The sequence below is a fragment of the Myotis yumanensis genome, unplaced genomic scaffold (genome assembly GCF_028538775.1).
Source record: "Myotis yumanensis isolate MYYU_CA2020_CCGP unplaced genomic scaffold, mMyoYum1.0.hap1 SCAF_3, whole genome shotgun sequence".
Taxonomy (NCBI): Eukaryota; Metazoa; Chordata; class Mammalia; order Chiroptera; family Vespertilionidae; genus Myotis; species Myotis yumanensis.
Genome location: NW_027223754.1, coordinates 130,581,084 through 130,607,686, shown reverse-complemented (window position 1 = coordinate 130,607,686; position 26,603 = coordinate 130,581,084).

Here is a 26,603-nt window from a genome sequence, read left to right as displayed (position 1 = left end):
TATGTTTACTGATACATCTCCTAGGACAATGGAAACTAAGGATAAAATAAATAAAATTTACATAAAAATAAAAAAGCTTCTGCACTGCCAAAGAAACTAGCAACAAAATGACAATAGAACCCACTGCATGGGAGAAAATATTTGCCAATGATACATCCCATAGAGGTTAATCTCCAAAATATATAGGAAAGTCATACAACTTAATAAAAGGATGAAAATCCAAGTAAAAAATGGGCAAAGGACCTAAATAGACACTTCTCCAAAGTGGACATACAGAAGGCCAAGAGACATATGAAAAAAATGCTCAAATTCACTAGTCGTCTGAGAGATGCAAATCAAAATGGTAATGAGGTATCACCTAACACCTGTCAGAATGGCTACCATCAACAAATCAACAAGTGACAAGTGTTGGTGAGGATGTAGAGAAAAGGGAACCTTAGTACACTGCTGGTGGAAATGCAGACTGATGCAGCCACTATAGAAAGCAGTATAGAGTTTCCTCATAAAGGAAATATGGAACTCCCATTTGACCCAGTGATCCCACTTCTAGGAATATATCATAACTAATCAGAAATACAAAACAGAAAGAATATGTGCAACCCTATGTTCATAGCAGTGCAATTTATAATTGCTAAGCTCTAGAAACAACCCAGTGCCCATCAGTAGGTGAGTGTATAAAAAAGCTGTGGTACATTTACACAATCGAATACTATGCAGCTTTAAAAAGAAAGAACTCTTACCATTTGCAAAAAGACCTGCAGAGTATCATGCTAAGAGAAATAAGCCAGTCAGGGAAAGACAAGTATCACAAGATCTTACTCATATGTGGAATCTAAAGAACAAAATAAACTGATGAACAAAATAGATCCAGAGACATAGAAGCATGGAACAGACTGTGGAATCTCAGAGGGAAGGCGAGGGAGGGTGGGTGGGTGGGAAGAAACCAGCCAAAGAACTTGTAGGCATATATGCATAACCCATGGGCTCAGACAATAGGGTGGTGAAGGCCTGGAGTGGGGGGCGGGGTGAGCTAGAAGGGGTCAATGAGGTGAAAAAGGAAACATATGTAATACTTTCAACAATAAAGATTAAAAAATAAATAAATAAAATATAAAGAAAGGATGTAATAACATTTTACATATCATTGTTACTTTATTGCTAAAATTAGAGAAAATTGAAAATGCCTATCAAAAAAGAATTATTTAAATAAAAATAAATAAGTAAATGTTCAAATATAAAATATAAGAAAATGGGAAGCATATAGATGCATTAAAAACCCATATATTGGTTTTGCATGCATATTTTTTTGTATATTTATGTATATTTCTGTCCTCAAAGTGACTGATATAAACTTTGGTGATTTGCAGCAACATATTCAAGTATAGAGACTGACATTCAGTTCAAAACCAGAAATGTTTTATGCTTTTGAATATTTTTATTTTTTCAAAATAAACATAGCTTTTATTCCTAATTAAATTTAAGTAAAACTACATGCTCATAGTAAAAATTTCAAGCAATACACTTAAATCTAAGAAAGAAAGTGAAATTTGGGTGAAATCCTACCAAGAATAGAAGGGCTTGTGAGCAGCAGAATAACATGATGCTATATGAGATAAATTGGATTTAAAAAAAAGTCTAGAAGCCAAGAAACCAGTTAGATAATGATGCAATCATCTGATAAATAACTAAGGCTGAGAGGAAAACCATCACCAGCAGTGACAAGGAGAGCCAAGTTATGTTGACCATCTAATTTGTATAAAGCACCACAATGGACATACTGAAGAAAATGTTGAAAACACATGACCTGTGCCGTCTAGGAATTAAACTCATTGGAAGAGACCAGTTCATATGTAATTGAGGTTCACAAAATGTGTCTGGGTAATTTGTACAAATGAGTAATTCCTAGTACCTATCCTTTTCCAGCTTGCTGCTGTGTTGAGAAACATTTATGGTTAGGAGGTTTGTGGTGACCAACAGAGAATTATCCTATCAGGTCTACGGTGATATCAAAGATTGAAAAATCTTTAAGTCAAAATAAATCATTTGATTTGAGAATGCAAAGAAAGGCGTAAGTTTGTAGGAATAGAAGGGCTGCAGATTGATAGTTGCCTAGAGGGCAGAGGCAATCTCTTTAAAGGTGAAGCCCCATAAAACATTTATCTCTTGGTAACTGTCTGACCCAAGGGTCAGGCTGGGATAACATTTGTTAATGATTATTGAGGGTAGAGTTGTTTTGGAATGTATCTAAAGCTAATTTAAAAGCAAATGTAAGATATGAGAGTAATTGAGAAAAGGGCAATAATTATTTGAATACAAAAGGGAAAAAGAGAAAAATTAACAGTTCTAAAAGTAGCTGTTTTTTTAAATGTTTTACATTGATTTTAGAGAGGCAAAGGAAGAGAGAGAGAGAGAGAGAGAGAAAGAGAGAGAAACATCGATTTATTGTTACACTTATTTATGCATTCATTGGTTGATTCTGTTATGTGTCCTGACTATTGATCAAACCCACAACCTTGGCATATTGGGACCATGCTCTAATCAACTGAACTCCCCAGCTACGAAGAGCTGACTTCCCCATCCCCACCCCCAATAATATAGATTTTAGTTTCTAATTAAATGAAATAGTTCTAATAAATACACTTTTTGTATAAACATAGGAGACACAAAATAGTAGATTTCTTTTATTTCCTATGCCTCTGTCTAAAACAAATTATAACAATATCAAAAGTAGCAGAATTAGAAATGTGCAGTTATACAATATTCTATTGCAATACTTTATATAGTGTTCTATTATAATGTAATTTCCAAAGGAGATTTCTCCTTTTTTTACTATATAAGGGAAGATGTTGAAAATAACATTTGAGAACTCAGACATGATTAAAATGTTTCATACTAAATCTGCATGTGATTCTTCCATGGTTCTTGAGGCTAGACTACTTTTTAATGCCTTATTACTCTGGTAATATGTAACAGAAAAAGATCTTAACAGATATGAAAATAAATATTAATGTATGAGTTACACGCAGAATCTTATACAGATTTGAAATTGAAATGGCACTACATAGTCCCATTTTAATTTCACTAACACCAGACAAATCCTCTTAGTAATCTAACCACAGCTTCTAGATTGGGAGGGGCTGCCATTCCTTTTTTGATTCAATTCCAAAGTTCCTTTCAAAGTAATAAAAACATTTTCTGAGGAAGAAAGGATGACCTTGCTTCATTATTTAATCAGCTCAGTCTCTGTTCTTTTTCTGAGCTCACATGGAGTTGTCTTCAAGGACATTTTCTTATAAAGGTTCTCACATGAGGGATGATGTCACTCTGAAAGTTGTCAAGCATGATGCTTTCCCAGTGACATTGCTAGATATTAGGAAGGAGGAGCACAGAGACAGATATCTCCAAAGACATAATCTAGATCACATCTGTTCTTTCTTAGGAAAAGACTACGTTTTGAAAGTAATTCAAAGGTACACAAATGTTTGGAATCAATTATAGGTATCTCTTAATATAAAATGCACTCAGAAAATTGCCACTATCAATTCAGAAAAAAAATAAAATTAGGTGTCATTAAATTATATTTTTATTTTGTATTATTTTCTCTGGTGAAGCCATATGGTTCACTAAGTAATATAAATTAAATACTTAAAATTATATTGAAAGTAAATGGTCAAATAGTATGTTAAGGAAAGGTCCTACTATATACATAAAATTAATTTATCCATCTTGTTCCAAGTTGATGGACTATGTCTTCCAAATTCTGATCTAAATTTCAAGAATGTAAGAAGTTATAGGTAAATCAAAGGAATGGAAAGTATCAGAAAAGGCTTTTGTCATGTGATTCTTTAACAAGATGAAAATATATGCCCTTGTCAGCGTCCTGTGCACTGAAGAGTTGCCGGTTCTATTCCTGATCAGAGCACATGCCAGGGTTGCAGGCTCAATCTGTGCAGGAGGCAGCCGGTTGATGTTCACTCTCATATTGATGCTTCTCTCTCTCCCTCTCCCTTCCCCTCTCTCTAAAAATCAATTTAAAAAAACTTAAAAAAAAAGATGACAATATAGATTGGGTCTGCATTCTATATTCTACACAATATACCTTACTTATTTAGGTCAGATATTATTCTTTTTTAACATTTAAGTTCCCTTAAATTCTGTTTCTCATTATTTTTATTTTAAGCATTAAAGAGTCCTCAGTCTTGCCTACTTCTTTCCTAAACGATTGCAAGACTCCTGGTTAATTTTCTCACCCAGAGTACTCCCATTGCTGCTTGATGGATCTTTTTCCAAGCTCACTGACCTTCAGCCCACCCTCCTCACAATATGATCATGTGATTCATGTGATTTTCTTAATGCCAAGCCCTTCTCTGATTCTTTATGACCCTCAGCCTATTGCACAGGCCCTTGACCTTCTGTGGCATACTTTACCTGATGGTTCTGTTATGATATCCTCACACATTCCCCAAGCTATCGCCTCCAGAAAAAACTTTATTTTAGTTCACTATCTAAACACTTAACAGCGGAGAAAAAAATGGCGGAGGCTTAGACGGACGTGTTGGTCCTTCGTCCCGGAGCAGATAGGGGCGAGCAGCTGAAACGGGTAACAACCAGCCCGATCAAGCTGGGGAGGTTCAGCTGAGAGACAGTCTGCAGCCAGGAAAGACAGAGAACTCCTGAAAAATGCGGATGGTTAGAGATTGAGGCTGAAACTTCCCCCTGGGCGCCAGCGCAGCGGCGAGACCACGCCATCTTGGGAAGCGGTTACCTACCGGCATCCAGAGATCGGCTACTAACCCAGCGGCTACTAACCCGGAGGCGGCGACTTGCGGGCGGCGCGACTGCGGGAGCCCAGAGGAGGCCTGCGCCCCTCCACGGAGGGGCGGACACTCCTGGGCGGCCAGCAGAGGCACAGCAACCACGCCATCTTGGGAAACAGAGCTGCTTGAGACTAGGATCCTGGCCTCAGCACCACCCAGTCTGATCTCAGACGCATACCAGGACCCTGCAGCCACTGGGGACAGAGACCTGTGACCACAGCTACAGACCTGCAGACACGGAAAGTTCGGAGATCCCTGCTGCAGATCCGTGAGTAGCAGAGCCCATCCCCCCTTCCCCCAGGATCGCGGGCAGTGCCAGAGTAACTAACTGATAGACCTACCCCTTGCCGGGGCCTCAGCGCTGCAGAAACTTTGGCCTGAAAGTGCGCGAGCACCTTAGAACTGATCCTATGCGCACTTCGGGCTTCAGAGCCCTGGGCTGGGAGCAAAAACGCGCACAGCACCAGGAACTAATCCTGTGCGCACTGCTGGCATCAGAGCCCTGGGCTGGGAGCAAAAACGCGCACAGCACCAGGAACTAATCCTGTGCGCACTGCTGGCATCAGAGCCCTGGGCTGGGAGCAAAAACGCGCACAGCACCAGGAACTAATCCTGTGCGCACTGCTGGCATCAGAGCCCTGGGCTGGGAGCAAAAACACGCACAGCACCAGGAACTAATCCTGCGCGCACTGCTGGCATCAGAGCCCTGGGCTGGGAGCAATCGCGCGAACGGGAGTTTGTCCGCCTAGCACAGGCCCAGGAACCCCGTTTCTCAGGGCAGGAGGCAGCACCAAGCACCAGTGACTTGACTGTGTTTCTTATCACCTGCGCCTGAGATCCTGATTTCCTGTGCATTCATACTAAGAGCCAGTGAATCCAATTCCTGGTGCAAGGGCACACAGGGACCCTGATTCTCAAGGTGAGGTTGCGCGAAGCAACAGAGACTCTGATACTGAACTCTTGGGGAACTCTGACTCCTGGCGCAAGCTAGGGGGCTCTGCTCTGGTGCTAAACACGCGTCAGGGGGGCCTCTATTTCAGCACAGTGCAGGCAGGGTCCCTAATTCTAAGGGCACGCGCGAGGCCACATTGAGTGTTGGCAACACTGACACAGAGCGAGCCTGGTTCCCACCAACCAACAACAACCACACATCTTAGTGTCAGAGCTCTTCAGTGACACTAGGGTGGTGGGAGCCTCCCACTGCGCACGGCCCAGGCCCACGCAACTCAACCTTTGAACCATCAGGAGATAATCAGAATGAAGAGACGACACAATACCCAGAGGAAAGACAATGAAGAATCACCAAGAAAGGAAATTAATGAAGCTGAAGCGTGCAACATGACAGAAAAAGAATTCAGAATGATGGTTGTACAATTCATTCACCGGATGGATGAGAAAATCAACAACCTATGCAAGAATCAGGAAGAAATGAAAAGTGATATAGCTACAATCAAAAACACCATGGAAAGTTTCAACAGCAGACTAGAAGAAGCAGAAGACCGAATTAGTGAGTTAGAAGATAAGGCAGAGAAACAAGCTCAATCTGAACAGCAACTGGAGAAAAGAATTAAAAAACAGGAGGAGAGCCTAAGGGAGCTTCAGGACAACATGAAACGAAGTAACATACGCATAATAGGGCTGCAAGAAGGACAAGAAGAGCAGCAAGGATTAGAAAATCTATTTGAAGAAATAATGACAGAAAACTTCCCAGATATGGGGAAGAAAAAAGTTACACAAATACAGAGAGTCCCAGGCAAGATGAACCCCAAAAGACCGACACCAAGACACGTCATAATAACGATGGCAAATGTACAAGACAAAGAGAGAATCTTAAAGGCTGCAAGAGAGAAACAGAGAGTTACCTACAAAGGGTCCCCCATCAGATTATCAAACGATTTCTCAACAGAAACACATCAGGCCAGAAAAGAATGGACGGAAATCTACAAAGTGATGCAAAGCAAAGGACTGAATCCAAGAATACTCTATCCAGCAAGGCTATCATTCAAAATTGAAGGGGAAATAAGAAGCTTCACAGACAAAAAAAGGCTAAGGGAGTTCATCACCACCAAGCCAGCAATGCAAGAAATGCTAAAGGGACTGGTGTAAAAAGAAGAAATAAAAAGCCCAGAAAGAAAGCAGCCACAAAAAAATAGAAATGGCTACAAACAAGTACCTTTCAATAATAACTTTAAATGTAAATGGACTAAATGGTCCAATCAAAAGATATCGAGTGGCTGAATGGATAAAAAAACATGACCCATACATTTGCTGTCTACAAGAGACCCACCTCATTAGAAGGGACTCACACAGACTGAAAGTGAAGGGATGGAAAAATATCTTTCAGGCAAATGGAAAGGAAAAAAAAGCTGGGGTAGCAATACTTATATCCGACAAAATAGACCTCAAAGTGAAGGCCATAACCAGAGATAAGGAAGGCCACTTCATAATACTAAAGGGATCAATACAACAAGAGGATATAACCCTGATAAACATATATGCACCCAATGCAGGAGCACCCACATACATAAGAAAACTCCTGGAAGGTATCAGGGGAGAGATCGACAACAATACAATCATAGTAGGGGACTTTAATACACCACTAACATCACTGGATAAATCCGCTAGACAAAAACTCAGCAAAGAAACAGCAATCCTAAATGACTCACTAGATCAGATGGACTTAATTGACATCTTCAGAACACTTCACCCCACAGCTGCGGAATATACATTCCTCTCAGGTGCTCATGGGACATATTCAAAAATAGACCACATATTGGGTCACAAGCAAAGTCTCCACAAATTCAAGAAGATTGAAATCATAAAAAGCATCTTCTCAGACCACGATGGCATAATGTTAGAAATAAACCACAATAAAAACAACCCAAAATACTCAAACACTTGGAAGCTGAATAGCATGTTATTAAATATTGATTGGGTTACCGATGACATCAAAGAAGAAATTAAAAACATCCTGGACACTAATGACAATGAAAACACAACAATCCAAAACCTCTGGGACACAATGAAAGCAGTCCTGAGAGGGAAGTTTATAGCTCTACAGGCCTACCTCAAAAAACAAGAAAAAAATGGTAGTTAATCATCTAACTCTACAACTCAAAGAATTAGAAAGAGAGCAACAAGAAAAGCCCAGAGTGAGCAGAAGGAAGGAGATAATAAAGATTAGAGCAGAAATCAATGACATAGAGACCAAAAAAACAATACAGAAAATCAATGAAACCAAGAGCTGGTTCTTTGAAAGGATAAACAAGATTGACAAACCCCTAGCCAGGCTCACCAAGAAGCAAAGAGAGAGGTCCCAAATAAACCAAATCAGAAATGATAGAGGCGAAATAACAACAGACCCCAAAGAAATACAAATGATTGTTAAACAATACTACGGACAACTCTACTCCAACAAACTAGACAACCTGGAGGAAATGGACAAATTCCTAGAAAAATACAACATTCCAAAACTCAATCAGGAAGAATCTAAAAATCTCAATAGGCCAATAACGATGGAAGAAATTGAAGCAGTCATCAAAAAGCTTCCAGCAAACAAAAGCCCAGGACCAGACGGCTTCTCAGGGGAGTTTTACCAAACTTTTAAGGAAGAACTGAAACCTATCCTCCTCAGATTACTACAAAAAGTCCAAGAGGATGGAACACTTCCAAACACATTTTATGAAGCTAGCATCACCCTAATACCAAAACCAGGTAAAGACAACACAATGAAAGAGAATTACAGGCCAATATCCCTCATGAACATAGATGCCAAAATCCTCAACAAAATCTTAGCAAATCGGATCCAGCAGTACATCAGAAGGATCATACACCATGACCAAGTAGGATTTATCCCAGGGATGCAAGGATGGTACAACATCCGTAAATCAATAAACGTGATACATCACATAAACAAATTGAAAGGAAAAAACCACATGGTCATATCAATTGATGCAGAAAAAGCATTTGACAAAATCCAACACCCATTTTTGATAAAAACTCTCAGCAAGGTGGGAATAGAAGGATCATACCTCAACATAATAAAAGCCATATATGACAGGCCCACAGCCAACATCATACTCAATGGACAAAAACTAACACCATTTCCCCTAAGAACAGGAACAAGACAGGGATGTCCACTCTCTCCACTCCTGTTCAACATAGTCCTGGAAGTATTAGCCATTGCAATTAGACAAGAAGAAGAAATAAAAGGCATCCAAATTGGAAAAGAGGAAGTAAAACTGTCCTTATTTGCAGATGACATGATATTATACATACAGAACCCTAGAGACTCCATCAAAAAACTACTAGACTTAATACATGAATTTGGCAATGTAGCAGGATACAAAATTAACCCCAAGAAATCCGAGGCATTTCTATATACCAATAGTGAACTTTCAGAAAGAGAGATTATAAAAACAATCCCATTTACCATCGCACCCCAAAAATTAAGATACCTAGGAATAAACTTAACTAAAGAGGTAAAAGACCTCTACTCAGAAAACTATAGGACGTTGAAAAAAGAGATAGAGGAAGACATAAACAGATGGAAGAACATACCATGTTCTTGGATTGGTAGAATCAACATCATTAAAATGTCCATACTACCCAAAGCAATCTATACATTCAACGCACTTCCCATTAAAATACCAATGGCCTTCTTCAAGGATCTAGAACGAACTCTCCAAAAATTCATCTGGAATAAAAAAAGACCCCGAATAGCTGCAGCGATCCTGAGAAAAAACAAAGTAGGTGGGATCTCAATGCCAGATATCAAGCTGTATTACAAAGCCACTGTTCTCAAAACTGCCTGGTACTGGCACAAGAACAGACATATAGATCAGTGGAATAGAATAGAGAGTCCAGAAATTAGCCCGAACCAATATGCTCAATTAATTTTTGACAAAGGAGGCATGAACATACAATGGAGCCAAGATAGTCTCTTCAATAAATGGTGTTGGGAAAATTGGACAGATATATGCAAGAAAATGAAACTAGACCACCAACTTACACCATACACAAGAATAAACTCAAAATGGATAAAGGACTTAAATGTACAACAGGAAACCATAAAAATTCTAGAAGAATACAAAGGCAGCAAAATCTCAGACATATGCCAAAACAATTTCTTCACTGATACAGCTCCTAGGGCAGTTGAAACTAAAGAGAAACTGAACAAATGGGACTACATCAAAATAAAAAGCTTCTGCACAGCAAAAGAAACCATCAACAAAACAACAAGAAAACCCACCTCTTGGGAAAACATATTTGCCAACGTCATATCTGATAAGGGCTTAATCTCCAAAATTTATAGGGAACTCATACAACTTAACAAAAAGAAGATAAACAATCCAATCAAAAAATGGGCCAAGGATCTAAATAGACACCTTTCAAAAGAGGACATTCAGAAAGCCAAGAGACATATGAAAACATGCTCAAAGTCACTAATCATCCGAGAAATGCAAATCAAAACAACAATGAGGTACCATCTCACACCTGTCAGAATGGCCATCATCAACAAATCAACAAACGACAAGTGCTGGAGAGGATGTGGAGAAAAAGGAACACTTGTGCACTGCTGGTGGGAATGCAGACTGGTGCAGCCACTATGGAAGGCAGTATGGAGGTTCCTCAAAAAATTGGAAATGGAACTCCCATTTGACCCTGTGATCCCACTTCTAGGAATATATCCCAAGAAACCAGAAACACCAATCAGAAAGGATATATGCACCCCGATGTTCATAGCAGCACAATTCACCATAGCTAAGATCTGGAAACAGCCTAAGTGCCCATCAGTAGATGAATGGATTAGAAAGCTGTGGTACATCTACACGATGGAATACTATGCTGCTGTAAAAAAGAAGGAATTCTTACCATTTGCAACAGCATGGATGGAACTGGAGAGCATTATGCTAAGTGAAATAAGCCAGTCAATGAAGGAAAAATACCACATGATCTCACTCATTCATGGATAATAAAGACCATTACAAACTTTTGAACAATAATAGATACAGAGGCAGAGCTGCCTCAAACTGATTGTCAAACTGCAGTGGGAAGGCCAGGGAGGGTTGGGGGGGAGGAGGGAGGGGATTAAGAGATCAACCGAAGGACTGGTATGCATCCATATAACCATAACTAATGGACATAAGACACTGGGGGGTAAGGGAGGGCAGGGGTCTGTCAAGGGCGGGGGGGAAAAAAGGACACTTATGTAATACACTTTGTAATACTTTTAGCGAAAAAAAAAAAAAAAAAAAAAACACTTAACAGCTGTGCTAAGCTGAAAGGTCAGTTACTTAGGAATAAAACTAGTGACTAATAACCCTCACTGTGAGCCGATACTTTATTTTTCAGTATAAAATATTAAAATGTGGTAAGACTCCTTAAAAATCAACAAAATAACCAATTTTACATACTTATTTTGATTTAAAATTTTAATATATCTTAAGAACAAGCTGTGCTGTAGCAGGCACTAAAAGGCCTTTTTATACTCAAAAATTCAGAACTACATTCATTTCTTTCTCAGTGTCTCCATAAAGTAAAAACTGCAAGAGACAAAAAGTCAATCTGAATTTGAAAAGGTCTTTATTTTTCAGTGTCTTAAGGTGGATCCTCAATTATGTCATGTTGAGAAGAATTTCATTGTAGATGGCTAACAGAAGAACTTTTGTCAGTAGAGCCCGACAAAATGTGCCTGGAAAATGTTCAGCTATTTTGAAAATAAATGTCAGGATGTCAGCCCCTGTTTCTCTTGCCTCAGGCTATCATTACTTGGCTATATAACACTCATCTGCACTGGCCCTATATATTAACCCCATCTGAGATGTGTAAACAAAATGGGATGGAGAGCCTGCTAGCCAATTTCCAATGCTTTAATGCCATACACATACAAAACTAAACTTGGATTTCCCCCCTCAGTGTTACTTTTGCAGATTAAGCAATTTACAATAGATTTATATGTACAGTCATAGAAAAAAACAACAATAACAGAAAAGTAAGAATCATTTTTCAGTCAGTAATGCTGGTCAGTTAAATATGACAGAGACAGAGGAGAATGTAGACTTGATGGAGGCAAATGAAGCTAGCATTCATAAAGCCTTTAAAATTACAACTTCAGTAATGTTAACATTCTTTTTCTTAAATTTAATCTATTGGGTTGGCATTGGTCAACATGAACATATAGATTTCAGGTGTGGGTTTCTATGTTACAAGATCTGTATGTTGCACTGTGTACCCACCACCCAAAATTGTTAATATTCTAAAAGTGCTATCATTTACTTGCTATCTTCATTTTGCAATGTTTTAGTGAATTCATATTAATTTCAAGGTAGTAGTAGGATATTCAAGAACAAATTACCTTTAATTTGCTTGTATTTTTAACTTAAATTATACCCTGCAGTAGCATAGAGAGAAGAAAATATATCCCTAAATTAGATAGTCAATAGCTATATGATCTCTACTAAAGATCCCATTGTCACTGCACATTACTTAAAACAATTCAGCTTTTATTTTAAGCTGTCTTAGAAGTTGATTTGAGGGTAGATTGGGTTTATACGGAAAGAGGGAGGGAAATAAAGGTGGGGAACATTGTTTATTTTCTAGCCATATGTAGTTCTTTATGCAGCTACCTATTGGGGCACACCGTATCTTTGTGTGATGCGATTATGGACCACTATTAGTTTCCTTTTTGTCATATCTACACAATTAAAATTCCTAGAGTAAACATATCACAATACATACTTATGTAAAAGTTATGCCCTTCAAGAAAAAAGATAAAAATACATAACGCTTACTATGAATACAGATGTATGTGTGTATAAACATATAGCTTTATGTGTGTGTATGTATATATAAAAAATACATATATGTATAAATATACATTATATACACCAACATAATTAAAGATTTATCACTAAATATGTTTCCTAATACAAAATTGCTTCTGATTCTGGGTTAATAGGATTGCAAATAGATGATCCACAAAATAATTTTTATTTCCATTTTTCATTCTGATTACTTAGCAAAAGCAGAAATGAGCTAGTAACCTAGAAGTTTTAGTTCCGTAACGTTGCCCTAATCTCATAGGCATTAAATCAAGGTTGAATACATTTTCAATTTTCCTTGTAATCAAATCTATGAGCCAGAAACCAGGAAAGGAGATGATAGCAGCTGAGTCGCAGCTGTGATTCCTTGCCTCCCACACTGAAGATCAGAAGCACAAAGTTCATTTAGTCAAAGTGAAGGAGAAAAATCATACTACACAGCACACACACCACGTTTCCCAAGATTCAGTAAGAATTCTTATAAAATATTTTGATATGTGAAATCAATTTGCTTTCACTTTTTTATTTATTTTATTTTTAAAAATATATTTTATTGATTTTTTACAGAGAGGAAGGGAGAGGGACAGAGAGTTAGAAACATCCATGAGAGAGAAACATCGATCAGCTGTCTCCTGCACACCTCCTACTGGGGACGTTCCCACAACCAAGGTACATGCCCTTGACCAGAATTGAACCTAGGACCTTTCAGTCTGTAGGCCGATGCTCTATACACTGAGCCAAACCAGTTAGGGCTGCTTTCACTTTTTTTAAAAAATCATATTACCAAATACATTTTTTAAATGGAAAACAAAAAAAAAGATTAAAAAATAAATTCCTGTAATACCACCATTCTAATAAAGCCATAAGTGGAGTTAGGGAATTATTTATGTGTAACTACAATTATTAAAATTGTAAGTTCAGTTATATGCATTTTTCTATATCATCATTGCATGATTATTGCAAATTTGAATTTTCAAATTTGCACAATAGGTACAATTCTTTTGGGTTTTCATAATTTTAAATTTGGTCTCTTGTAGCAAATATGAGCTCATATCCCCATATTATAACTTTATAGGTGCCTATATTTTCCCATTAAAACATGGATCACAGTAAATATACATAATTACAGAATTTTAAATTTATTTTATTAATATCTCTCCTCAATAAGATTATAATGCTTGGCAGAGTAGGGTTATATCATATAATTACCAATGAATGAATGGCAGCTGTCTAGTGAATATATGAAAGTCCTCTTCCCTGAACCAGTTTCATTTGATTCACTTTAAAACCTCCTTTTGCACAGCATTTTCTTTCATTTTCTTCCTTTGAGGAAAAATAATACCTATTTTATAGAGTTATTTTCAAAATTAGTATCTAGTATGATGCCTATATATGAGTACATGTTACTTACAAATTACTTGCCATTGTCACATATTGGAAACACCACATATTCTGGTATAAAATTGACCTGAGTTCACGCCTGCTTGACTGGGCAAGTTATCCTCTTTAAGCTTTAGTATAAACATACATGAAATCAAAATGTATATAACTTAACTAGTCAGGGTTGTAGTTGTGAATAATAAACAAATACATAAGCCATCTGATATGCAAAAGGAATTGCCATAACATTTGTTCCAACCCCTGGCGTACTTAGATAAGAATACTAAATAGCAACCAAGTGACTTCAGTAATCTACTTTGTACAGGATTTCATATCTTGTACCCTATTTAGGCAATCCTCACCCTAAATAAACAATCCATGAAACTAATGCTGTCTATGAAATTATCTCAAGATAATTGGCTGCCTTTATCCAAACTATAGATAATTAGCTCCTAGAAGAGTCTCATTTGTGGAATAAGATCACTAATAAAAATTTTAAAAAAGCACCATCTCCAGTGGAAAAAATGTGGAAGGCACAACAAAGCTACAGACACAATGAGAAAATCATCAATTATAGTAAATATAATTTAGCAAAGCAAGAAAATTCACACCTTAATTAATGAGCATGTCTGCAGTTTCCCATTCAAAACAAATGGCCAAGATCTTGGAATCACCTTACAAGCAAAGTAAAAACATGCTTTTCCATTTTTATAATAGTATGCTGCCAGGTCTTTGAATCAGCTGGAAGAAAACATGATTTATTCAATGACACATTTTGTGACATATCCAATTGTTCTCTCCAAAATTAGCAGAGATTCATACTTCACAGGAATTCAACTAAAGTTAATTGGGGTCTCAGCATAAGAAATTAACATTGTAGGGGTTATATAGCAACTAGACCACATACGTGGCTCCAAGAATAACTGACTAAACTTTATTTTTTAAGTAATCTATTGTTTTACTCTAGGATAATAGGAAAGCATATAAATAAATAAAATTCACATGTGAATATTCAAATATCTGAAACTTTGAACATTTTCCCACAAAACTAACAAAAATAATAAAACAGTATATATCAGTTAATAAATGTATAGCACTTTACATGTATTATCTCATTTAATACTTACCACAACCCTCTGAGCATGATTCTGTCATTAACCCCAATTTACAGATGACGCTAGTGAAGCTTACAGAAGTTGAAAAACTTACTTGAGTTCACATAGTTGATAATGGGCAAACTCCAATGAATGTTTCATTTATCCATCTCCAAAGCCTCCTCTTACCATTCTCACATAGGAACTGGTAACAAGAATTCCTACTAAATGATGACAGAGTGTTTGCCTATCTTAGAGTACATAGATGACCAGCAAAGTAACTAAAGGGCATGACTTTAGTTATTTGGAGGAAGAAATGTCAAGAAGCACAATGGTGCATAGATTTTAGAAGTGAATGTAACTTTAGAGATCACTTTGCCCAAACTTTTCATCACCAAGTGAGGTCCAGTAGGAAGATAGGAAAGATTTAGCCCAGCCTGGCATCTTCCCATGAATATAATATATATACCAGTAAAAGCTTAAGTGACTGGCCAACTGGCTGACCGTTCGACCAGCCAACCGGTAGCTATGACGTGCACTGACCACCAGGGGGAAGACACTCAATGCAGGAGCTGCTAAGCTGCAATGACTTAGTAGCCGCGGTTCTCGGGTGATGCAACCAGAACCAGAGAGGAGGAAGCCCGATTCTGGGATGCATCACCCAAGAACCACCCTTTCACAATCTGGAACCCCTTGGGGGGGTGTTGGAGAACCCGTTTTGGCTGATCCCCACAGGCCAGGCTGAGGGATCCCACCAGTGTACGAATCCATACACCGGGCCTCTAGTTGTATAAAAGCTTAAATAATATTTCTTCCTAAACAACTAGGAAAAGATTCTACCATACTTCTGACCTCTACCTTGATTTTGCAAGAATCTAATAATTTAAAATATGTATTTGTGGCATTCTTCTTATTGTCCTGAAATAAACTGTGTGTTAACAAGACCTATGCTCTAGCTCTGTGGACAAGGAATATTACCCTATGAATAGGATAATTTTCCTCTCTATTGAAGTGAGGAAATAACTAGTTCCTGAACTAATGTTTAGCATAGTTATAGAACATTTACATGCTGCTAAAAAAGATAATATTCGACCCACTTGTGGGTGCATCATGATTAAAAAACATAACTGAATTCTATGATTGATATTAGTTCCAAAAACACCTAGTTGTATCAGAAAAAAACATATTTTGGGATTAGCAACTTGCTGTGAGAAATAACTTCAGTTTTATTTCATCTTCCTCTAATCCTTCATAATCTCAGCAATTAGATGTTCAGTTCTTTTCACTTGTCCTCTTTCTGCTTTCTAAACAGATCTCATTTTATCTATAGGTATGATTGTCTGTTTCTGGATCAGCTATGCCTTCTCTTTTTTCAGTATATGTTTATCCCTTTATCCTTTTGCATGACCAACAAGTAACTCAAACCTAATTCAGAAAATTTTGATATGTAGGGAACTCATTCATGCATTCATTCATCAGATATTTATTCTCTGGCAGGTCCATATTAGAAGCTAATCAAACAACTGTGAACAAGTCATTCTTCAAATTTTCAGTTTAAAGTGCTTAAGATAGAGCTATATGCAGGGTGTTAAGGAAGAAATTGACCCAGTTTGGTTCATAGATGTCTTCAGAAAAGTAATCCTGAGCTGAGATTTGAAAAAATTAGTAAGAACTTTAGCCAGGGGAAGGACTAGGAGGAAATAATATTCTAGCCAGAAGGGGTAGCACATATTCTCTTGACATATAAAGGAAGCAGTCCAAAGTACCAAAGTATCAGACACAGCTTTAATTTATAAAACAAACAGAAGTTTGTCCTTCAATTATTGTCAGATAAAGTGAGCAATGGCAATCAGGTTATGCTGGTGAAAATTGGGGAGATCTGGTTAAGATAGGAGGTCATTTAAATGTTTTAATATATTTAAATTTACATATAATTGTATGTTTACATACATTTGTGTGTGTGTGTGTGTGTGTGTGTGTGTGTGTGTGTGTGGTGTATCCCTGAACACAACAGTTACTTTGGCATAAGAGAGCAAATGAATGAAGCAAATTCATAAAATTGAGAAGACAATTAAGGAAAGTACTGAATGAAAGAATGCCATTCCTGTGTTTTTAACCATGACCTGAAATTACATGGTTATTAGAACATGATATCTTAAATGGCTTCAAGCATCTAGGAACTTGGTATTCCTTTCTTGCCCTCAGTTAAACTCTGACACTTGCATTGCTCTTCTGGACCCAAGTGCATAGTTAATGAGTCTGGGTTGAAAGTACAAGTCTTTTTGATCAACCACTTTAGGTACACCTTACAGTTACCCCCTCCTCATTCAACTACAAGCAATGTTTTACTTTAAAAAGATACTTCCCCAGCTAAAAGCTGTTTTTTTTACAACTGCAAAAGGAACTTTTACTTCTTTCTGAAAGTCTGAAGAGAAATGTTAATTATTTACTAAAGTGCAAGGTAGTTTATTAAACTGATCTGTTTAATGTTCACCAGAATATTTCTTTTTTTTTTAAATGAGCCAGTCTGCAATAGGCCCAAGTTAAGGGATATTCAACATTTTTGTTTAATCTCATTTTTATCTTAACTACTTGTAGGAACAAGTCTTGAGAAGAAAAGGTATTTACTTATTTACTAATAAATGTTGTCATGTTAAAGTTGTTAACCTCATGCAAGCCTATATCTGCAATGCTTTTATTTCCATGGTGTCCGTCTGGTGATTTACTCTATTATAGGGGCCGTAAGTTCTAAATTCTGAATCCCTTGAGAAGAAGGCTGTGTATTCTTCCACTAACTCCTCTATGCCTAATGCCTGGCTCACACTGAAGGATTTTTGGATGGGTGGAAGGATAAATGGCCAAATGAACAAATGAATCTGCTTAGAAAGACACTGTGTACATGTATAAGTAGACATGAATTATCACAAGGTATGACATATCTAAGTGAAAAAATAAATGAAATAAACATTGTGTCTTTAGTTTGTAGAAAAATGCAACTGCTGCTGACAGTCTGTGGACTCTGGAGCAGTATTAATGTGAAGTGAGTATTGTTTAAATTTAAATAACTACTTGGATAAATGGTTCTTTACTTTAGGAAACGTTAACATTATTCTATCAACGAATTTTCAGCAACTTTATTACTTTTCTATGCTAATATCTAATTTAACAAGTACTTAGTGATAAATAACATGTCTCCTGTGACTGTTGGCTGGAGTTATAGCAATGTCTTGGGAACTGTAGTATTACATGTTTGCCAGAAGTGTTCTGATTCGTACATGTAAAAATTAATAATAAACAGAAAAACACTTCATATCTGCTCATGTCCAGATTTTTTCTAAATGTAGGATCCACAAAAGAATGAAGGCATACTAGATGTTTAGTAAAATTGAGAATCGTGTGTTAATAAAAAAATTACTCTCTAATGACATGAGTTCCTCTCTAAAAATCTCTGTTTTCTGCTTATAGTAGTAATTCATGAATATTGACTGCTCAATGTCTAATCTGACATTCAAAACATGTAAAATATGATTATCTATTTCCAGAATTGTACACATCTTTTTTTGTTTGTTAATCCTCACCTGAGTCATTTTTCCCATTGATTTTATTTTTTTTTTTAGGGAGAGTGGAAGAGAGAGGGAAAGACAGAGAGAAACATCAATGTGAGAGGAACACATCGGTTGGTTGCCTCCTGTATGAGCCCTGACCAGGGCCTGGGCTGGGAAGAAGCCTGTAACCGAGGTATGTGCCCTTGACCAGAATTGAACCCAGGACCCTTTGGTCTGCAAACCAACGCTCTATCCACTGAGCCAATCTGGCTAGGGCTGTATGCATCTTTTTTTAAAAATAAAAAATTAGAGATATATATATGAGAGAAAGGAAAAGTCCTCCATAAAAATAGTAGGAAGTCTCTAACTCTATGGCAAGAGAGAGATTTGGGGGCCTGAAGCTCTCAAAGGGGCTTCCCTATTCGCCTATCAGTTAGTATTCCACAAAAAGATCATTCCATTATTTCATCCAATCTATAAATGCAAAATTAAAATATAATTTTCCATTCTACTAGACATAGTCATCCCATTGGATTATAGTCATTGGTTTGATTACACAAGCAGTCAGCTTAGATAAAGTAACCCATGTGCTGACATCCATGATTGTAGAGCCCATGATTCTGCTAAATCTACCCTTCCAATTACCTGTTTGTGATGCTTGAGAGCACAGAGTAATTCAGCTTTTTCAGGTGCAAGTATATTTGGGGGGCAGTCTGAAGGGCAACACCTCCACATAGGTTGTAATAACCCTTCCTCTTTCTTTTAATATAGGATTTTACCAGTTTTAACTCCAAGACAGATGACTTCAAACAAAAATACTCCAGAACATACTGGAACAATTTCATTACGACAATTCCTCTTACATAAGACTCATCAGCTTCCTTCTCCTTTGATAAATGAGAGTGCTGATTGATCTGTGACCACAGTGTCCTTGGCCTCAATTACCCTTATCTGGCTGGAGGCCACACTGCGACAAGGTCTATAAGGGTCTCCCCCTTTTTTCCACACCTAATTTTCTGCTTTTAATTACTCTCAAAATATTTTCATTTTTGTTTTGCGGCATCAAAAAGCATTTTTTTATTTAAAAAATATTTGATGGGGGTAACATGGGGATAAGAACACATATGTAATAACTTAATCCATAAAAATTTTTTTAAAAAATTTTTTAAAAAATAAAAAATATTTACTGATTTAGGACCATCACATGCATGGTACAAAGGCAGCAGTAAGAGAGAATATGGAGGGGAGGAACTAAAATATTGATCATGTTCTTAAGGTATTTAAAGACTAGCTTAGCCACGTGTATAAATAGCTCTATCATGAGGTTTTTACAAAGTGGCAAAAGGAGAAACAAAGAAAATATCCAGAAAACTCAGAGGAAAAAGAAATGGCAATCCCTGAAGAGCACCTCTGAGGCCTCATGGAAATAAAGCTGGCACTGAAGGCCATGTGGTGATTGAACATGGTGTGATTAAGGGAAAATGACTTTAAAGTAGATAAGAACAGTGAGTGGCAACTTTTTCTTTAATTTAAAAAGCAATCAAACTTGTAAGCAGAAAAGCTAAAATTTTTAGTGTAGAAGGCAAATGTGGGTTAAAATAATCCCAGGAGAGCAACATGGTTCATAGCACTTTAAACCTTTTAATTCCTTAAAATGAAAATATAAAAGTCAGCAAAATCCCCAGGATTTATGTCTGGTCATGGTTTGATCAGTGTAAGAAATCTTAAAGGCCTCTGGACATTGGGCGTAGGCAGCCAATCTCTGGAGTAGGCCACCAACAGAGGTGGCTTTGATAGGGTGCCACAATTCCAGGATGATACACAGGACTCAGGAGATAGTTGAGTCAGGAGGCTCACCTTCTCAGTGCGATGTTAGGAATAGTAGGAAAGTAACTGTACACCAGAGTGAGAGGGACTAAAACTACAGAATTAATTACTAACTGTTGAGAGTTGTGCTCTTGGATACATTCATTAATTCAGCAAATTGTCCTTGGGTGCCTACCTACTTTGGGCCATGTTCTGTGCTCTATCGAGGATGCGAAACAGGAAATGATAATCCAGGTGGAATGATAAGTCCTGCCACCTGGCATTGTCCCCGCCACCACTGTACACATATACATCCCAGTATTCTCCTGCTGGCTTTTTAAAATCCTCAGGATTCAGTTTTAATTCACATAGTCCCCTTCCTTTTCATAGTCTGAAGTTGGTCTTTGCCATTCTTTTTCATAGAAACTTGTTCTTTTTCATTAGCATATTTCTCCCAACTTACAGTTGTATTCTTTTTTTTTTACAGATTAATACAATATGTATTCTTTAAAAAAATATGTTTTATTGGCTTGAGAGAGAGAGATAGAGAGAGAGACATCAATGGGAGAGAGAACCATCGATCGATTGTGTAAACTCCACAGCTGAGGACTGAACTTGCAAACTGTGCATGTGCCCTGACCAGAAATCAAACCGGCGACCTCTCAGTGCACAGAACTATAATCAACCAACTGAGCCACACTAGGCAGGGCTACAGCTGTATTCTCACTTGTAGGTTTGCCTGACTTAATTTCTCTCTCTCTGAATAGAATCGCCTTTTTGCCAGAGGACAGACACCCAATTTGTTTTGTTTACCATTTAGCTACTCATTGTTTCGAAAAGTGCTGTCACACTGTAGATGCTCCAAAATTTCTGACCAACAAATTAACGAACATGCCGTTCAAGAAGAAAACCGCTTCTCACCTGAGGATTAGGCACTTGCTATGAACTATGGCCTCCATGTTATAGGGTAACAACCCAGTTTGCTTGGAGGACAGAAGTTTTCCAGGAATGTGGGATTTCACTAGTGCAAACCAGGCAGCCCTAGGAAATGCAGACGATTTGTCATCCTTGTACATTAGAGGCTTGGTTTGCAAAGCAGTGCAATGCATGACAAGAACAGCACTAATCAAAGCCTTCACTGTGTCCTAGTGTTCAGTTTTAAAGAGAGCTACACTATCTTTCTGTTTCTTCACACCACTTTGAGATAGAAAGGTAAGAGCTGATTACCGATATTTTATGGATGAGCCACCGGAGGCTTGGGCTCAGAGAATTTAACAGATTTCTCCAGAGTCATCTGCCTGATAAATATAGCCACGGTCCTGCAAGCCAGGCCTTTGGAAAGATGTCTGCACCTAAGGCTGACCCAACACACCACACTATCTAGCCAACTCACATAGGAATTATACCTGTGAGCCTGGCCTAATTAACACTACATTCCTAGTAACAAAGCAATCTGAAACAAGTGGATATTAATAGTTAACAAAGCAGATAAAGGTAATAAGCTCTTTTTATCATTGATATGAGACGCACAATATTTCTGTGTCAGGAGTGTTTTCTCTGAACTGGTATTTTCTCGGGTCTTTGGAATTTTTAGCTGTATGTTTTTAATTTCCAGTCTGATGTTTTAAATTTATTGTTTTCTTGCCACTATCTCATTATATGTGTGACCTGTGTCTTCTCTTTGAAGTTCACTCTATTATTTTGTGACCCCTGTGTACACATAGCACTTTGCTAATGATAGGAATGTTTTTCTTTATCCATTGTTCAGCTCTGACAGATCCCTGAAAAATAATCAACTGTAGGTAATTAGAAGATACTTAAATATAAGAAAATGTAACAAAAAAAACCCACAGAAGGCAGAGAAATAAATCTTAGGATGAAGATCTAAAAAGGTCATTTTTAATCAGTTGCAGCATAACAAATATAAGTAAAACTAACCATAATAAAAATCTGTGGATATTTTCTTTAAAAATCATTTCCTTTGTGACTGCTTAAGAAAATCATCCCTCTTTAATTATCTTCTGGGTGAGATAAGACTAGTCTTCCATGGGAGACTAAAGGTCAAAAACAAAAATCCATAAACTGGAAAGAAATGAAATATTAGAATGAGTCAATGCTTTCTTGTCTTCATGTTAGGGAACTTTAACCTCAGGCTCCCTTGAAGAAACTTCTCACAGTGAACGCGAAACCCATTAGGAACTAAACCAAAGCATATAGTGTGTACAGAGAAGAAAACCCCCCATAAGTAAATTGGTTAGAGAAGATATATATCATTTTTCTTTCAATTTAGTTGGAAAAAGGAAAGACAAAGTTATTGATTTAAAACTTGGAAATTATATTACTGTTGATCTCAAATTTTAAAAAAAGAAAGCTCCTTAGACAAGCACAATCTGGGAATAAGAAAAATGGAAAATAAAAAATTTTTCAGTGGTTGGTGTGATTGCAGTTATTGCTGACAAGTGCAATAAAAGTTTTTCAATCAAGAATGAGCCTCTGCCCTTGCCCACATTTTCTATGATATATTGACCTCAAGAAGTGATTCACATTTGGAAAGCAGATGGAATAGAAGGAGCAGTTAATTCCCATTCTAATCCTCTTGTTTGTTTAGAGCACCTCCCTCTTTTCATGAATGCTTAGTTATTTTTATTTCTAAGAACTAAGTGTTCTTTAGCTTCCAAAATGATCATTTTTCATACATGGATGAAAAGAAAACAGCAAGAATTCTGGTCATTAAAGCTATTTTATTTCAAGGCTGAGAAGGCTTTCTATTAGTAAATGGTTTTCATTTAACAATTCTTTCCCCCAACATTAATCTCATAATCAATCAAAATAAAAAAGAACTAGATTGTTTAAAGGAAAACAGTAGGAAAAGTGCTGAAATTGGGATAAAGGTCTAGGTAGAGTCAAATATGGCATGTTTAACAACACAGCATATGAAAATCAGGGGAAACATTTAATAAGCCTGCACTTATGCTAGCATTTTTATTCTTTATTTTAAAAATGAGTTATATTATTCAAGGAGAAAATTCATTAAAATAAAAGAAAGGTGCTCCTAGTATAACTTGGAAAGATGATGAAATATGCAAGAGCATAGCAGTAAAGTATTAAACTCTACAAATAAAGCAAAATAACAATATTAGCATTAGCCAACCTCAAACATATGGTAGTGTTAAAATAAGGTCATTTTTCATTTCTCCAAAGAGAACATACAGATGGCCAATACACATATGAAAAGATGCCCAACATCACTAATCCTCAGAGAAATGAAAATTAAAACCAGCAATGAGATACTATCTCAGACTTTTCAGAATGGCTCTCATTAGTAAATCAACAAACAACAAGTGCTGGCAAGGATGTGGAGAGAAGGGAACCCTCAAACACCCAAACATTGTTGGTGGGAATGCAAATTAGTACAACCACTAAGGAAAACTGTGGATGTTCCTCAAATTAAAAATAGAAATACTTTATGACCCAAAGATTCTACTTCTGGGTGTATATCCAAAGAAATCCAAAACACTAATTCAAAAAAAGATATGCACCCCTATGTTCATCACAGAATTATTTACAATAGCCAAGATATGGAAGCAATCCAAGTGCCCATCGATAGACCAGTAGATAAAAAAAGCTGTGGTACATATAGTACATAATGAAATATTACTTGGCCATAAAAAATGAAATCTTACCACTGTGACTGCATGGATGGACCTAGAGGGTATTATGCTAAGTGAAATAAGTCAGTTATAGAAAAACAAATACCATATGATTTCACTTATGAAGAATCTAAAACAGGGGTGGGCAAACTTTTTGACTCAAGGGCCACAATGGGTTCTTAAACTGGACCGGAGGGCCGGAACAAAAGCATGGATGGAGTGTTTGGGTGAACTAATATAAATTCAAAGTAAACATCATTACATAAAAGGGTACGGTCTTTTCTTTTTTTTAGTTTTATTCATTTCAAACGGGCTGGATCCGGCCTGTGGGCCATAGTTTGCCCATGGCTGATCTAAAAGAAAATATAAATGAGCAAATAAAATAGAAACAGACTCAGATACAGAAACTCACATACTGATGATTGCCAATAAACAGGGCATTGGGGGCTGGGTGAAAAGGGTGAAGGGATTAAGAAATACAAATTGGGAGTTACAAAATAGTCATGGGATGTAAAGTATAGTATAGGGAATATAGACATTAATATTGTAGTAACTATGTATGGTACCAGGTGGGTACTTGAAAAATCAGGGGAAATCACTTTGTAAATTATATGATTATCTAACCACCATGTAGTACACCTGAAACAAAATAATATTAAATGTAAACTGTAATTAAAAATAAAAATTTTAAATGATAAGTTCATTTTTTATTGATAAACGACAACATCTAAACTGAACACATGACAGATTCACTATTACAGGTGAATAATGTAGTATCAAAATACATCAAGAAAAACACTACTAGAAATTAAAAAAGAAAAAGCTATTATAATAATACAGGATTTTGACAATCATTGTTAGTCCATAAAAAGAAAATAAAAGATATCAATCAGAGCATATTGAATAGCTGTTATTAATAAAACAGAATTAACAGCTATATTTTCAAACATTATGGTGTTTAGCAACAAAAATACACCTGAATATGAAGTGTCTTGAAAAAAATTATAAACACTGATTAAATACCTGGTAGCAAAAAGTTACATATTTTATGAAATGGAAATTTTACACATATATGACTATAATATTTTTCAAATTAAATTGCTTAGTGATTTAAAATCTCAAAATATTTGGTCAATAACAAACGACTTTGAAGAGAATAAAGATAAAAATGCCATATATCAGCCTGGCAGGTGTTGCTCAGTGGTTGAGCATCACCCATGAATCAAGAGGTCTCTGGTTCAATTTCCAGTTTGATTACTGGTCAGGGCACCTGCCTTGGTTGCAGGCTCAATCCTTAGTAGGGGGTGTGCGGGAGTCAGCCAATCAGTGTTTCTATCTCTCTATCCCTCTCGCTACTTCTCTCTCTAAAAAGAAAAAAATCAATAAAACATTTTTTAAATGCCATATAAAATCTAAGGAATACAATAAACTATATAGTTATGGTTAATTTCATGGCCCTAAATACTTTATTAATAAAGAATGCAAATGAGTAAGTAGTACTCATGAGTAATTTATATACTTAAAAGTTAATCATTTCAAATTGGAGAAAATAAATGAAAATAATATCCAATTTAAGAGAAAAGAAAGGACCAAGGAAAGCAAGAAGATGGAAGTAATTAAAATAAAAACAAATTTAAAAAAAAAAAAAAACGAGAGAAATTTTTTAAAACACAGCTGGTCTTTTTTAAATAAATGCAAAAAAACTCTCTTCAAATCCAATGGAGAAAAACAAAAACAAAAAAAATTAAAACTAAACTAGCAACTATGAAAACAGTTGAAAACAAAATTTAAATGTTTCAGAGAAAATTGTCTACATATGCTTACAAATAAATATAAAATTCTCAATAAAATGGATACTCTTCTTGTGAAATATAAATTATCAAAAATGACTAATGAAGAAGTATAAAGCCTCCACTGGTCATTTATAAAAAAGATTTACTCACTAGAAACCTTTGAAATCAATGCTAATTTATTCATAGATTCTCTCACACTTTGAAGGAGATAGTTTCCATTTTACCTCATTCTTCCCAGATCATTACAAAAAGGAGACAGTCATTTAGTGAATATGCAGCAGAGCTATATGACACAGGCCAATGATGTCTTATTCAGTCCAGTGTTTTGTTTTTTTCATTGCATAGCAACAGTCTGAGTCTTTACAGTGGCAAAGCATGTACTTCTACAAAAATATGTTTGGTTTTTAAACCCATTTTAGCAGGGGGAATACTACAGCTTGGTAAAGTAAAATACTTTTCCCAAGGTCACCAAGAGGAGGAATCCCATCTGTCTGTTTTAAAGCCCATACTCTTTCTACAACTTTGCACAATGCCGAGCCCTGAATCCAACCTCCAGCCAATAGCCTATACCCTGACGGTAACTCTGCAGTCACACTCACAATTCACCCTCACTTGTTTTCTATAATCACACTTAGCTCTCAAGCCTTAACTCTATTTGATAGTACAAACTTGAGTTTCTTTAAGACAAGATAACT